Raw genomic sequence first — 16,192 nt, forward strand, 5'->3', positions numbered from 1 at the left:
CAAGACTTGATCAACCTTGTTAACAAATACTTTTTATATGCATAGAGGAGGTAAACAACATCTCTTTCTTCCTCCACTTGCTCTAGTTGTTGTAGCACTTTTAATTTGCAAAGTTCCTTAGTTAATTGGAGATTTCAAAATTTTCCTGGCCAGTAATAATAAACTTAATACCCAGAAATGTGTATTTTTCAAAGTTTTCAAAAATTCACAAAAATTATACCGTTGGTCCTATTTTTCGACGAGGCACCTGGGAGCACCAGAGGATGACCTGTGGGGCACCAGAGGGTGCCACACCACAGGCCGGCGCGGCCAAGGAGGTGGGCGCGCCACCCTGTGGTGTGGGCCCCTCCTTGCCCCACTATTTCATCTCTTTCTCCTAGCATCTTCTCTCTCCCGAAAAAACTCGAACCAGCTTCCTCTCACTCGCGTTTTTGCTCAAGAACTCCAGATTTCTCGATCTCTTTGCTCAGCCCAGATTTCTGTCTGAAATTTGGCACATTTGCTCTTCGGTATGTGACTCCTCCGATTATCCAAACAGAATTTTGTTTGGTTGAGTATATCTTGAATATTTTGCTGCTGTAGGTAACATGTTTAGTGAGCTTGCATGCTTGTTCTAAGTTGTATAAACTAGTTTTGATGCATGATTAGTACTCTAGCAAGTTCCTATAGTAGTTCCCCTTGATTATATGTCACCAAATCAAATTTTATATTGTTTGTTGAAAATTTCAGAGAATGGAGTGGAGTAGATATCAACTTAACCAACAAGAATTGGAGGTCCAACAAGTTATGAGAGTGAATCGTGAAGAGGGAGTATACCCCTCTTACTACCCGTGCGCGGATTTCATGAGAAGCGCATGAATATTGGAAGATGTTCGGAGTCTAATTTCTCGAGCAGGGCTGAGTGATTTTGTTGAAGGAGAGCCAAGACAATATGCAAAATTAACTATGTCTTTTGTGCAGGACTTTAAGTTCAATTGGTCGCGATCTAACCCCACGGTTCAGTATAAAATTTACAATAAAGCTGTCAACTTGCCATTCAGTGATTTTTGTGCAGCAATTAGAGTACCGCAATGGGGATCATGCGAGAAGATAAGGGGATCGCCGCAAGAACTCTTAAACCTCTTCAAGATGATTTGCTATGGAAGGAGTTTCTCAGAGGATAGTGGTAAAATCACTAGCATTCAGCTCCCGGCTATCCGCTACTTTGCCTATTTCATTACTAAATGCGTTCTTGCTAAAAAAGATTGGCGGTAAACTATCTATCCCGGATTTAGCTTTTCTAGCTGCGGCACTGCAAGGTAGTAGGACTTATAATTTGGGGGCATTGATAGCTTATAGACTTGCTACTAACCGTGAGAAAGGTGGAATTTGTGGAGGTCTCATCGCCTCTCGTTTACTAGCTTTTCATAATGTAGAACCTCATCATTTTGATATTCCATTCCCCATAGAAAAACTTGACATAGCCTCTATGATTAAACATGAATTTGTTTCTGATTCCTCCAACTTGGGTAACCTATTTTACAAGATGACATTTTATAAGAAAGTCTGGAGAATAACTAAGAAAACTGAGAAACTAGTAAGATTGCCTGCTCCTGTTCTGTCTAACCTTGATTCCAGGGGAGATTGGTCGGTCACAGAAGGTGCACTGGATGCACACATAGAGGGAGGAGGCCATCATGCAAGAGACGACTCGGAGGTCGAGGAGCACCTCGACTCATCATCCGATGCAGCAAGTTCCTCGCATCAACATGTTGGACATGTGGAGCCTCCACGCTTTTCTTCTGCACAGGAACTTTACTATGACTACGCCATGAATTATCCACCGGCGAGGAACAGCGATCCTCGTTGGGGTTGAACTCCACTTAGGCCAAAGGCCTAAGCTTGGGGGGAGGTATACCGGCATCACTCATTCTTTGCATATTTTGATTGCTGGATACTTGTACATACTTGTTTAGTCTCTTTGAGTGGTTTTCTAATGAGAGGGAGATGATATTTGGGGAAGTGCTGCCTGAAAACAGATTCTGGGCTGTTACTAGAAAAATTCGTGCGCACAGCCAGGACGTTATTTTGAGCTGCCAATTTTTGTGCAGGTTCCCCAGGTTGTTATCTAACTTTCATTAGTTGAACACTTTTCGAGCTGAGCAACGTAAGATTTTTGTAAAAATCGATTTCTGTACTGCTGTCAGGTTTTGGCAGATTTCTGTCATCCTGCTGTTATGTGTTTCTTTTAGTTTTCATTTTCTTGTTCTTGCTTTGTTTCTTTCTTAAAACACAAAAAGACCAAAAATATTTCTGTTGTTTCTCTTCATCATTTGTTTTCTTTGGTTTCTTGCATTTGTTTCGCTTTATTTGCTATTGCCAGTTTGCTATAAGAAAACCCAAAAAGATTTTGCTTTGTTTGTTTGTTTCCTTTTGTTCTTGTTCTCAAATTCGAAAACACCAAAAATATTTGATGTTCTTCTTTGGTTTTGTAAAGTTCTTTATGAGTTTAATGGTCTTCGGTGGCTGGAGCGTGGTTTTCATTTCATATTATCCAAGCTACACAAGTGAAAGGCAATAATGACGATCTACGACAATCTGATTGTGGTGAGAGGCTGGTATGAACTCTATTTGTTTTCATTTTTGTACATATACTCATCCATGTGAGCATGCTTAGTTGGTTCATGTGAGGTATATGTTATTTGAGAAAGTCTAGTAGTTTATGATCTCTTATGTTTAACTCCAATTTATTAATATGAGTAGCATGTCATGGATGTTTGTTGCATTGTTTTATTCATAAGTAAGTATGGCATTGTGGTATCCTCCTCTGAATAATTCATTTATATCGACTTGGCACATGCTCACGCATGCATATGACTGAACCAGAGTCAATTAAGCCTCGATGATTTATATTGCTTCAGAGTTCTTGTATCACTTTTATGCCTCCGTTAATTTATTTTGCCGCAAGCATGATTATGACAGTTACTGCTCTCTTGATTTGTCGCTCCCTAGTCTTTTGCTAGCCCTCACTTGTACTGAGCGGGAACGCTGCTCGTGCTTCCAAACACATGAAAACCAAGTTATTCCAGAGTGTCCACCATAAATACCTATGCATAGCATTTCAAACCATTCCAAGTAAATTCTCATGCGCTACCTTTAAAACCTTCAAAATGCTTCTCAATTTGTGTTTATGTTTCATAGCTCATGAGGAAGTATGTGGTGTTTAGCTTTCAACCTTGTCATTTACTTTTGACGGACTCTCATATGGACTAGTGGCACATCTGCTTATCCAATAATTTTGCAAAAAGAGCTGGCAATGGGATTCCCAGTCCCAAATTAATTAACTTAAATAGACACTCCTCCATGGTTTGTGATTGATGGACGGCACCCGAAGGATTCGGTTAGCCATGGCCTGTTTAAGCAAAGGTTGGGGGGAGTGTCATCATCATAATAAAACTAAAATAAAAAGGCACTCCTTCATGGTATGAGATTGTTGGTAGGCACCCGAGGATTCGGTTAGCCATGGTTTGTGTAAGAAAGGTTGGAAGGAGTGCCACATAAATATGCAAATAATTCATGGGAGCCGCTCTTGGAAGTCCGGTTGGCGAGGTAGTTAGTGTACCCATTACCATTCGTCGACAACAACAAACACCTCTCAAAATAATTTTACTCATGTCTTTATAAAAATGAAAAGCTCTAGCGCATGTTAATCCCTGCTTCCCTCTGCGAAGGGTCAATCTTTTACTTCTATGTTGTGTCTCCATTATTTCTTTGAGCACTATCTTGAGAGCACAACTGTCATTCTTAGTATAATATGCTTGTCTCAAAATATGATTGATTGTGGTATAACTTTGATGCTTTTATCTTTGACAATCACTACTTCTAGTCTTTCTATGAACTCCAGAGGTGCCCGGGCATTTATGTTTTGCCAATCAAATACAGGCAAGCGAGATACCACTTTATCATACTCTCTTATGAACATTGCAATCTTGCTTATATACATGATTCATGATGCTTATTATTAATTGTTGGTACCTCTCCATGATTGACATAGCTGTTAGATGATCTTATTTGCACGTATCTCATTATGAACTGCTTAAGTATTAGCCATAGCATGAGAATATATACATCATATGAGAAAATGTGTTCGTGAAAGTTCTTTTATCGCTCAGTTGTTAACTGAATTGCTTGAGGACAAGCAATAAGCTAAGCTTGGGGGGAGTTGATACGTCCAAAATGTATCTACTTTCCCGAACACTTTTGCTATTGTTTTGCCTCTAATTTGTGTATTTTGGATGCAACTAACACGGACTAACGCTGTTTTCAGCAGAACTGTTCTGGTGTCTCGTTTCTGTGCAGAAATCCAACTTTCGGGAAAATCCTCGGAATTTATGCAGAAGGCCCTATTTTCCCAGAATACTGACGGAGCCAGAAGGTCAAGTAAGGTGGAGGCCCGAGGGCCCCACACCATAAGGCGGCGCGGCCTAGGGGGGGGCCGCGCGGCCCTATGGTGTGGCCCCCTCGGCCGGCCTCCGACGCCCTCCTTCGGACTATTTATCGGCCTCGACCTAAAAACGCACGGAGAGAAGTCGAAGTCGCCAGAAACCCTCCAGAACGCCGCCACATCGCGAAACTCCGTCGCGGGAGCCAGAAGTCTCCGTTCTGGCACTCCGCCGGGACGGGGAATTGGAGGAGATCATCGCCGCCATCACCGCCAACGCCTCTACATCAACCAGCCATGTTTCCCCCATCCATGTGTGAGTAATTCCCCCGCTGTAGGCCGAAGGGGATGGTAGGGATTGGATGAGATTGGTCATGTAATAGCATAAGATTGTTAGGGCATAGTGCCTAGTGTACGTAATTGGTACTTTGATGATATTGTTGCAACTTGTTATGCTTAATGCTTGTCACTAGGGCCCGAGTGCCATGATCTCAGATCTGAACATGTTATTGTTTCATCAAGATATTCATTGTTTATGGTCTTACCTATAAGTTGTATACACATGTCGCTGTCCGGAACCAATGGCCCCGAAGTGACAAGAATTGGGACAACCGGAGGGGATGGTAGTGATGTGAGGATCACATGTGTTCACGGAGTGTTAATGCTTTGCTCCGGTACTCTATTAAAAGGAGTACCTTAATATCCAGTAGTTTCCCTTGAGGCCCGGCTGCCACCGGCTGGTAGGACAAAAGATGTTGTGCAAGTTTCTCATTGCGAGCACGCACGACTATATATGGAACACATGCCTATTGATTGCTTTGTACTTGGACACCGTTTTATTATTATCTGCAAATGCCCTGCTATGATTGTTACATGAGTTTCTCTCATCCATGCAACGCCCATTCATCCGTCCCCGTGCCTACAGTATTTTAATCCTGCTGTTTACTATAATCACTACTGCTGTCTTTGTTACTCTGCTGCTGTTATTTCACTACTGCTACTGCTATAAAACTGTTACTACTGATAAACTCTTGCGAGCAAGTCTGTTTCCAGGTGCAGCTGAATTGACAACTCCGCTGTTAAGGCTTCCAAGTGTTCTTTGTCTCCCCTTGTGTCGAATCAATAAATTGGGTTTTACTTCCCTCGAAGACTGTTGCGATCCCCTATACTTGTGGGTCATCAAGGGTGTGCAGAAATGCACCATCGGTATCACATCTACTATTTGCTGATGATTCCCTAATCCTTATGAGGGCAGATTTAACTAATGCAACTTCAGTGAGACAGGTTCTTGATTTATATTGTGCAAATTCGGGTCAGTTGGTTAGTGAAGCAAAATGTAGTATATACTTCAATCCTAATGTGGAGGTTCAATTGAAAGCATATATCTGCTCGGAGTTAAATGTGATGACAGAAGCACTCTCAGATAAGTATTTGGGACTACCAGCTATGATTGGAATTGATAGAAGTGACAGTTTTGTTTATCTGCTAGAGAGAATTATAGCAAGGCTGAGTGGGTGGAAGGAAAAATTACTTTCAATGGGAGCAAAGGAGATTTTGATGAAGGCAGTTCTACAAGCAATCCTAGTGTTTGTGATGGCAATTTTTAAAATCCCCAAAAAATTAATAAAAGAGTTGACTGATGCTATTGCTGGATTTTGGTGGGGGGATACAGAAATACAAAAGAAGATGCACTGGTGTGCGTGGTGGAGAATGTGCATTCCTAAGAAGGAGGGTGGTATGGGGTTTAGGGATCTATACTCATTTAATAGAGCAATGTTAGCAAAGCAAACTTGGAGGCTCTTATCTAGTCCTGAATCTTTATGTGTCAGAGTGCTAAGGGCTAAATATTACCCCACTGGCGACCTCGAAAGCGGGACCAAAAAAGGGCTCTTCATTCACGTGGCAAAGCATCTTGGAGGGGCTCAAAACTTTCAAACGAGGACATATTTGGAGGGTTGGGGACGGCATGAAAATTAATATCTGGACTGATCACTGGATTCCTACAAGTGCTTCTCGCAAGTTGGTGACAGAAAAAGGCCGTGCATTCTGAGAACTGTTGATGAACTGATTAATCCAATAACTGGTACATGGGATGAGGATTTAATTAAATCTATATTAAATCCTTTTGATGAAAAGCAAATCATAAGAATTCCTTTGAGTCGAAATTTAGAGGATGATTTCATTGCTTGGAATAAATCAAAAAATTACATATTCTCTGTACGATCTGCTTACTATTCAGAATGGGACCACCAATTTGGGACAAGAATGAGAAGAGCTGATGGACAAGGTACTGAATTGATCAATCTTGTGTGGAGTACTCTTTGGAGTTTAGATGTTCCGGCCAAGATTAACTTTTTTGGATGGAAAGCTCTCCATGGTTTTATTCCAGGAAGAGGGATCTTAGCAAACAGACATATTAAAGTGTCTGCTCAATGTCCTATCTGTAATTCTGGCTGTGAAGATATAAAACATCTGATGTTTACTTGTAAGCGTGCAAAGGAGGTCTGGAAGGAGCTGGGTCTAGAAGATTATATAAGAACGGCTTGTGATATTGACCACTTTGGATCAGTAGTGTTGGAAGAAATTCTGAGAGGTCCTCTGAAGAACAATGCAATTATTGGTCTGTTAGGCCTAAAGGAAACAATCCTAGTTGTTGCTTGGTATATTTGGTGGCAACGTCGGGAAGTAGTGGGAGAAATTGTGGCTCCGGTTAACAAATTAGTTTCTCAATACAAGCAATCACATCAAACTATAGGGCGTCATCTCGTGTGACAGCTCCGAAGGAAAACGGATGGACGAAACCTCCACCAAGTAATTATAAGATGAATGTTGATGCTTGCTTCTTCCCCTCAGGTGTTGGCGCGGTTGCGGCAGCGATTCGGGACTCAAGGGGTTCAGCGATGGCGGGAGAGGCGTGCCCAATGACTAGTATGTTGGATATAGGTACAGCGGAAGCGTTGGCGTTAAAGAGGGGGCTAGAATTATTATAGAGAATAAAGTGTTCCCCAACAATAATCGAATCTGATAACATGGCTCTGGTGGATGGTTGCAATGGAGAAAGGGATATTTGGATTCCTAGCACAACTATCTTAATGGACTGTTTCGATATTATACAAAGAATAGGATCTGTTTCTTTTAATTACTGTCCAAGTGAGTCTAATAGGGTAGCCCACAATTTAGCTAGATTTAGTTTTGAGGCTAACAGAGTTATAGCTTGGGTCGATGATCCTCCGGATCATGTGATTTCTGATGTAATCGCTGATGTAACTCTGTTTTGAACTCGGGCAGCAAGTTTCAGACACACTCTTTTCCTTACCACGGTACCGAAGGGGACTGGAAGGTTTTTAATGAGGCAGCTTGCAAGCTTAATATATTGTGTTTTACTCAAAAAAAAAAGCATCCGACGCAGTTGTTTTAGATTCATCAGAGCACATAAATTTAAAATTTTAAATCACACTGACAAATAAATAAAAAAATTAAACAGTGTCTTTGAGAATCCACGAGTGACTTTGAGAAACCAAGCTCGCTAACGGCGTCTCTCTCTTAAGTTTAAAGTAGTCGATCTTCCTCAAATTCTCGAGTAGTTTGAGCTATTCTTCCGTGGCATTTTCTCGCCACGCCGGCGCCCCCCAATTGACTATGCCGGCGGCCTAGGGGCACCAGATGGAGAGATGGGCCATGCCTGACAAGGTATTAACTTATCAATGCCTACAGATTGTAGACTAGGGTTTTAGTCAGAAGTAGAGGGCAAGTACATCTCGAAGGTTTCAGTCGAAAAGTACTTGACGATATGAAAACTAGGGTTGCATGAAACAATGAATCGATGCTTTCTTTATCCCTCGAATAGAGTTGGAAGAAATCAAAGAATCAAAGTAAGAACCATGGTTCAGAGACAGACACTAATGGATTCCAGGAAGAATCTGGACAAGGGATATATTCAAATATATCCAACAAGATCAATACGGAGTTCGAGAAAAGATATAGTCTGCACAAGTCAGATCCACACTCCGAAACGTGAGGGAGATCAAACTTCGAGGACGAAGTTTAGTTTAAGGGGTAGAGACTGTAATATCCCAGGTATTGGGGTTACAAAAATAGAGGAAACAGATGTGTGCATTGCATTCATGCATAGAAAATCTGGGGAATTTTCGCGCTTTAAAGTAAAACAGTCACAGCAACTGAAGTTTCACTTGACCTTGGTGGAATTGAAGTAGCTCATCAAGTCAAGCGCTATAAACCTCAATGTGACTTTGCTAAAACCTTGTTTTGGGTAGAGATGATTTGATCTAAGGGGTTAGATCAAATGGAACTAATAATCAACACAACAACACTTTACTCAATGATCCATTGCTTGATCTTATAAAAGATTATAATATGGGAATCCTTGTCATAACATATGAACCCCAATTCAATTGCAAATCAAGTAACACTATAATGGAGAAACCATTCTTCACTTATCTTTTCCATGTCTTAAACTAATCCTTGATCCTACCATGAACCTCATGGTGTTCATTTTACTTCATTCTTGGAAACATGACATGGAGATAAACTCTATAAATATATATCCTTCTCCATTCCAAATTATTATACATCAAACCTAAAGAGGTGAGAGTTATATATAATTTATTAGAGAAGCAATGACAAACCTTAAGCTACACCTTGGATATACATCCATGTAATCAAAACATCATCCTAAGACCATAACCTTGGGATAATATTAAGTCCTTTCCAAATGAGAGTGACCACTCATACTAATCCAAGCTTTACCTATTTAAGAATAAAGGACAATCTTTGAACTAAAGTACTGGGTTGTAAAACCATTTCATCTTGGAGTGGTGAGACAACATAATATCACCTGGAATAAGATTATATCCAAGGATTGATAAGGAAATGAGGAGATTAATTCAACCAAGATAGCCAAGTGGAGTTTTAGACTTGATATCTATTGAGGTATGCTGAATACACCATAAACCCTAGAATAAACCATTCCTTTATAAGAGAGACCAAGCTAAGGTGTTACACTCAAGAAAGTTAAAGCCAACACTTGAATGTGAGGGAGAGAACTATCCATATACTCAGATGATAATATCAACATTATTTAAGTGGAACCCTAACAGAATATCTCAGGCATTCTGCTGGGATATAATCTATAGAGACCACCATAGCCATGTCCACCCAAGAAACTATAAGGGAGATATTATGCTTACTTGATCATGTCAATGCTTGATCATAGAAGTGAGAACCCATTTAATGAGAGATACCTTAGGAAGCCAAACCTTGATCATTACAAATTGGGTAATGATCATAAACCCTAAGAACTTGAGGTAAAAATATTAAGAACAAGTTGATCATGATTAATCCATGATCATACTCTTGAAGTATGTGAGGATAAGTTAAACCCTAATAGGATAAGCATATATCATTAGCCACATGAAATTACTGGGAGATCACTAGTAAGCAACCCTAGACTTATATCCCAACCTTTACTTGTGAACCACTTGGTGCTCACAATTAGAATCCTACCATGTCTATATTTCCTTAGTTAAGGAACCCAAGAGAACCTTAGAGTTAAACACTATACTTTATGTCGTGAGAAACCATACATCCATGTGACCAAAGTTAACTATAAAAATAACTATAACCAATGTAGCTACTTAAATGATAAATTGAGGTAATAATAGAAGCCAATTGGTAGAAGATAAAACTAATTCTCAATATCATGATAACTAGAGGAGAACCTAAAATGTTAAGTAAGTAACCATCTTATGCAGGTTAGGGAGATTAAACCCTAGCACATGCAATATGGAGACACCCCATCTCTATAACCTAGAATTAAATCTCAACCCTAGTTTATGTATCACTATGGTGATCATAATACAAACCAGGCCATAGTTGAGAGTCAAACCAATTGCCATTAGATGAATCTCATTAGAACCCTAGGATTGCTAATAAACTACATCTTATGTTTCAATTATGAACCTAAGATTAACCTAGTGTTAAATATCATAATTAAAATCATATGTGTGATCAACCACTTATCCCCATAAGTCAAACCCAAACTATGTTGAGAATAATGTTCACCCCAGGGCATTCAAGATATAATTAATACAAATTCATTAGCACATAGTTATGCACATAAAATAATAGGCAAGTGACAACCTTTTCAAATAGGAGGTCAAATCCTTAGAGATATTCTAACACATGAACTTATGCTATTAAGTCACCCCTTATTGAAATTCATTAATAAGTATTACTTTGGGATTGTTTCATACAAAGTAATACCAACAAAACTCCATATATCACTAAGTAATAAAACCATCATATGGAAAACAATTTTTAACATTCTTAAAGATAATAGTCAAATTCATGTCCATATGGATATTTGAATTCAAATCCCAATAATAACAACTAAACCAAGGTTATAGTACCCACATTAAACTTTCTAATACATTATCAAAGTGGATGATGAATCTTGGGCTATTCCTTGTATTATTCAATTAAGAAATACCTGCAACATAGAAAAGGATTCAAATTTGAATTTAAACCAGGATTTAAAACAGAATTTGAAAACAGAAAATAAAAACAGAAAAGAAGAAAAGGGGAGAAAGGCCTTACCTGGCTACCTGGACCTTGCCAAGCCGACGCAGCCCACCAACCAGCCCATCGACACGGCCCAAACACCAGCCCAGAGGGAGCCCGTATACCCCTTCGTTAAAAAAAATAATGAGGAGCTCGTCCTCATCCCTTCTTCACGCCTGGAGGCCACCTCGACGTCGTGGCCGGCTTCTCCTCGCGCTGGCGCCCTCTCCTTCATCAGCGTCGTGACGAGGCGCGTCCTGGCGGCGTATAAAAGCCTGCGATGAACCCTAGCCTCGGTTTGCTTCTTCCTCGTCTCAATTCTTCCCCAAATCGAAACCCTCACCGAGCCGGACTCCGACCATCGCCGCCGGTAGGGACCTCCCCGAGCCCCGGCGTGGTCACCGTCGTCACCACCACTCTCGACATACCCAGCCTACGGGAGGAATCGAGCTGAGAAGCCCCAGAGCGTCGCCGTCGAGCTCATTCCCTCCGACGGCCGGAGCAGTCGATTCCGGCGATCCAGAGCTCCTCCGACCATGTCGTCGCCTCCACTCTGCTCGCGGTGAGCCACTGAGTCTCCCGAGCACCTTAGCTCCCCCTAATTCACGTGCATCGTCGTAGCACCGTTCGCCTGTGAGCGCTGCCGTCGGGCATCACCGCCGCCGTCGCTCCGGCGACCATTGGGGGGCGGCGCCACCATCAGTCTGTTCGTCTTGAAGCCCTTGTTCGATTGAGCCTAAGCACAGCCCCAAGCGAACCCAGACTCGCCGGCGGCGACCACCATTGGCCGCCGGTGATGCACATGGTTGCCACATCGGCACCATGTGGCAGCCACCGTGGCAATGGCCCACTGGCCAGTGGCTGTGGGTAAACTCTGTCTCGGGTAGCTTTAGCATTTAGCATTTAGTTTTAAATCCAGGAAAATTACTGCAACTTCAAATAATTATAGAAAAATCATATTAACTCAGAAAAATGAAAATAAGACATCAAAATTCTTATAAGAGTAAATTCTAGTTAATAAAAATATAATATGAAAATTTTATTTTTAATAAAAATTTAATTGTTTAATACTTGTTATTTAAAGCCTTTAAATTTAATTCTAAATTCAGTTAAAATTCAATAATTAGGAAAAAGGTATAAAATAAATAAAAACCAGAAAGTAAATAAGGAAAACATTAAAATTAATTTCCCTTTTCTATTAACTTATTAAATCCTTATTAGGAGGATTTAATACCCTGATTAATAAATGCCTTAATTATTAATTGTTTAAAATAATAAAATATCAAATCTAATATTATTTTTATTTCAAAGATATTAATAACTTCAACTTTATTAATGAAGTTATTAATCCAATAATTATAGGGTAATTAGGAAACCCTAGTTCCATTAGAATCAAAGTGATAACCTCATCATTTCATGTGCAATCCTAAAACCCTAGTGCCATTTAGACCCTAGATCCATTACTTCTTATGAACCCTAAATTGTTCCCAAACCTAAACCTAAGTAACATGTGATCATGTTACTTCACCAGTAAACATAGATTCATATCTAGCAACTAAATACTAGTTAGAATCCACATAAAATATGGGAAACCCTATCGCTACTGATTAGCATCCCATGTGTTCATCTTCATTAGACCTAAATAATCCAGTAGGGCCAACCAAGTGTAAACCCTAGATTCCATTACCAAAAACCACCATCCTTAATTAACCATGCTTATCATCACATCCTTGTGATGAACTATAATAGCAACTATACTTGCTATTCTGTATTACATAACCATAGTCCACTGAACCTTACAAATACTTCATAATTATGAACCATCCTATTCAGGAGCCAATCATTCCTTACTTAGTGGATCAAGTAGCAAAACCTAGACAACCTCAACCCTAACTGATATACTTCTTATTACTTAAGAAGTATGTTCTTCAAAGGTTATTCTTTTGAAGTAAATAAAGAATCATCATCAACCCTGCTTATCAGGACCTAGAAACCCTAGCCAGCTATCACCAACAAGGTATACCACCTTGATAGAAACTATTGGTAATTAAGATGTTTAGGCTAAATTCAACAATACAAGCTTAGTAGCTGATGAATCCAACTAGGTTGGGATACATCCACTACTTACTCCAGAAACCAATTAGAACCATAGAACACCATAGAACGCCACAAACTTAATTATCATACTTGTTCTTTATTCAAGAACATGTTCATCAAAAGTTATTCTTTTGAATTATGTAATAAGTAATCATCAACCATGTATTATAGGACTTAAAACTGACAACTGCTCTTTACTTATTATACAGCTACTATTCCTGGTTGTGTATGATTGTTACTATTCATGTTGCCACCTACTTATAATTCTAAAACAACACAACCCTGAATAAGAACCCTGTTTGAGAATCACTCTTAAAGTGCAACACACCCTGAACCAATCATTACAATTCACTGATCCTAAATCATCGGGGTTAGATCACGCTTAGAGCGATTGCATCTCATTCTTATGCATTATTGCATCCTTGCCAATCTTTTAAACATCGTCCTTACCGGATGATGATGCTATTTCAGAATTTGGAGTTATCACGTATCGAAGACCTTGCCTGCATAATCTTGCAGTCAAGAAAGGCAAGTTCATCACTTGCTCATGTCATCTGAGTATTTCTATCAAATTACTTGCAAAGTACTGTGGTTATCACTATTGCATAAAAACCAAAACCACTACTTTCATAACTATGAATATGACTATGTGGTGGGCAATGGAACCATGGATTGTGTTGATATGGTGGAGGTTCCATTGCAAGGGCTTATATCCATCTAGGATTAAACAACAAATGTCGCCAGTGATTCTTGTGCCGTAATACCCGTGTTAACCATAAGATCCGGAGTGGGACGGAGTAGTCAAAAGTGTTTCCACCTCTCGTTCATCAACGAATGCGCTTTACCGTAGACACTTGTATCTGTCAGGGCAAGCGGTTGGCTGGGGAAGCCTTAAGTCCCCACGGCATAGTCCGTAGACACTTGTCGCTCGAAGTGCAAGCGGTTGGCTGGGGAAGCCTTAAGTCCCCACGGTATTGTGGTCTATGATGGGTTGCAGCTACCGGCGAAGGAGTTTGGTTCGATCCCAAACTGTCGTCGTGGTCGGGGTCCACCCGTGAGTGGGAATAATGGGACCGGCGAGGACCCAGGGTCGGGGCATGCAACAAAGGGTGGGTGTTCGAGGTAGCGGAGGAACATGATTGGCTAGACCTTATACCGGGCCTCACACCAAAGGAAGTGTGGACGAGAACTAGACTCGGTTGGCACCAAGGTTAAGATCTCTTATGGGTAAAGCAACACACCTCTGCAGAGTGTAAAGAACCGTGACCTGTCACTCCCTGTTCCGGGATATGGAACTGCGAACGCGGCCGGAAAGGAGCTCCATGAAGTTCTAGTAAACCGGTGAAGGCTGACGGACATAGTTCTTCTGAATAAAAGCAACCTTTTGAAGAAATGGTTATGAAAACCTGCATTGGTATTAGACTTTCTGGTCTAATGCTATAGCTAGTGCATTAAACACCTCTTTCCTATAATGAACTTGTTGAGTACGCTCGTACTCATCCCACTCTTAAATCCCCTGCTTAGATATGGAGGCATCGAAGGAGGATCTACAGTGCAACTCGAAGAACGAGGAGTCAACAACTACTTCAAGATACAGGACCCTGTCAGAGGAGTCAGATACCACATCCATCAAGGAGAAAACCTAGTTTAGCCATAGAAGGGAACTAGCTTCCTAAACCTAGCTCCTAATTAGCTAGAATCTATTCTTAGCCTCTGTAGGTAGTTAAATACTCTACATATAGAGTTCGTGAAAGATTAGACCACGAGTCGTTCTTCTGGAGTTTATTTGCAGTTTTACCTCATTATAAAGTAGGAGGCTGTGATGATCTTATGTAACAGAGTCGATGTTGTAATTCTATAGACATACCTTGGACCCGCATATGTTTCTGTTGTACCACTCTGAGCGATATAATACTAGTGGAACGGTGTTTCATTGGTGTTATATCAGACTTGCATACTACACCATGCAGTGGTATGCCGGGTCACCACAGTTGGTATCAGAGCAAATGCTTTGACCTTAGGATTAAAACCCTTTAAAGGAGACCTATAGGATTGGTAGTGTCTATAGGAAGTTGTTTTAGCTAAACCAAATACTTCTTATGACTCGAGATGGATATTCACTGGAGAATAATCCTGACACACTTGAGTCAACATTTCTTACCTAACTTACCAAGATAAAGTAAAGTTAGTCAGCTAATCCCAAAATATGTAGAACACCATTAAGACCTTAAAACAATAGATGAGTAGATCACAGTTGGTATACAATACATGGTAGTCCAAAGAGAGGATACAACCATAAGGAAGATATCCTATTGGAAGATGTGTACCAACACATGTTATGGTTAAGTAAAAGTTATTCAGACCTGTAATAGAAGTAATATCAAGTAATTAAGATAATGAAGATATCCTAATAGAAGATGTAGACCAAGATAAGTAATGAGTAAGTAAAATTATCTAAACTTGTGAAACAACTGATAGTAAGTGATACAAACAAGTGATATGAGTAGTATAGACCATGATGAGTCAATCATGGGAAATAAGGAAGAGTGATAGGAATAATATATGTCTACTTACAAGGTAGAGTTGCTAATCATGTAAGATTCACCTGAGAATCATTATGTGATGGAACAGAATATCACAAACATTTAGGAGGAGAACAATAAGAAGCCAATTGGTCAACAATAGTGCAAGTACTGTGTTCCAAAATATGGGAAGTGTGCCAAGCACATCATGACCATATGCTTATGGTAGAAACACTTAGAAGTATAGGAACTATATCCTAATAAATATGTATTCAGAGTAACCATATTAGAACTAGTGGTATCATACAAAATAGTCCTCAATAGCACTCATATATGGTATAATACTTTGTTAGTACTTCCAAACAAATTTAGGTTAACCTTAACCATCCCAGACCACTCTGTTTCAAGTTTATCTCATTGCAAATGTGCAATTAAGGTAAATGTTGAGACAAATAGTAGAATCCCATATAATCGTGCTAAGTATCACGATATAAACCTATCTATGTGGTGTTATATACTACACATCAGAGCCTGATGTTTAGAGATGTATTACTCAACTAGTATATTCAGGCTT

Source organism: Lolium perenne, chromosome 4 (genome assembly GCF_019359855.2).
Source record: "Lolium perenne isolate Kyuss_39 chromosome 4, Kyuss_2.0, whole genome shotgun sequence".
NCBI classification, from domain to species: Eukaryota; Viridiplantae; Streptophyta; class Magnoliopsida; order Poales; family Poaceae; genus Lolium; species Lolium perenne.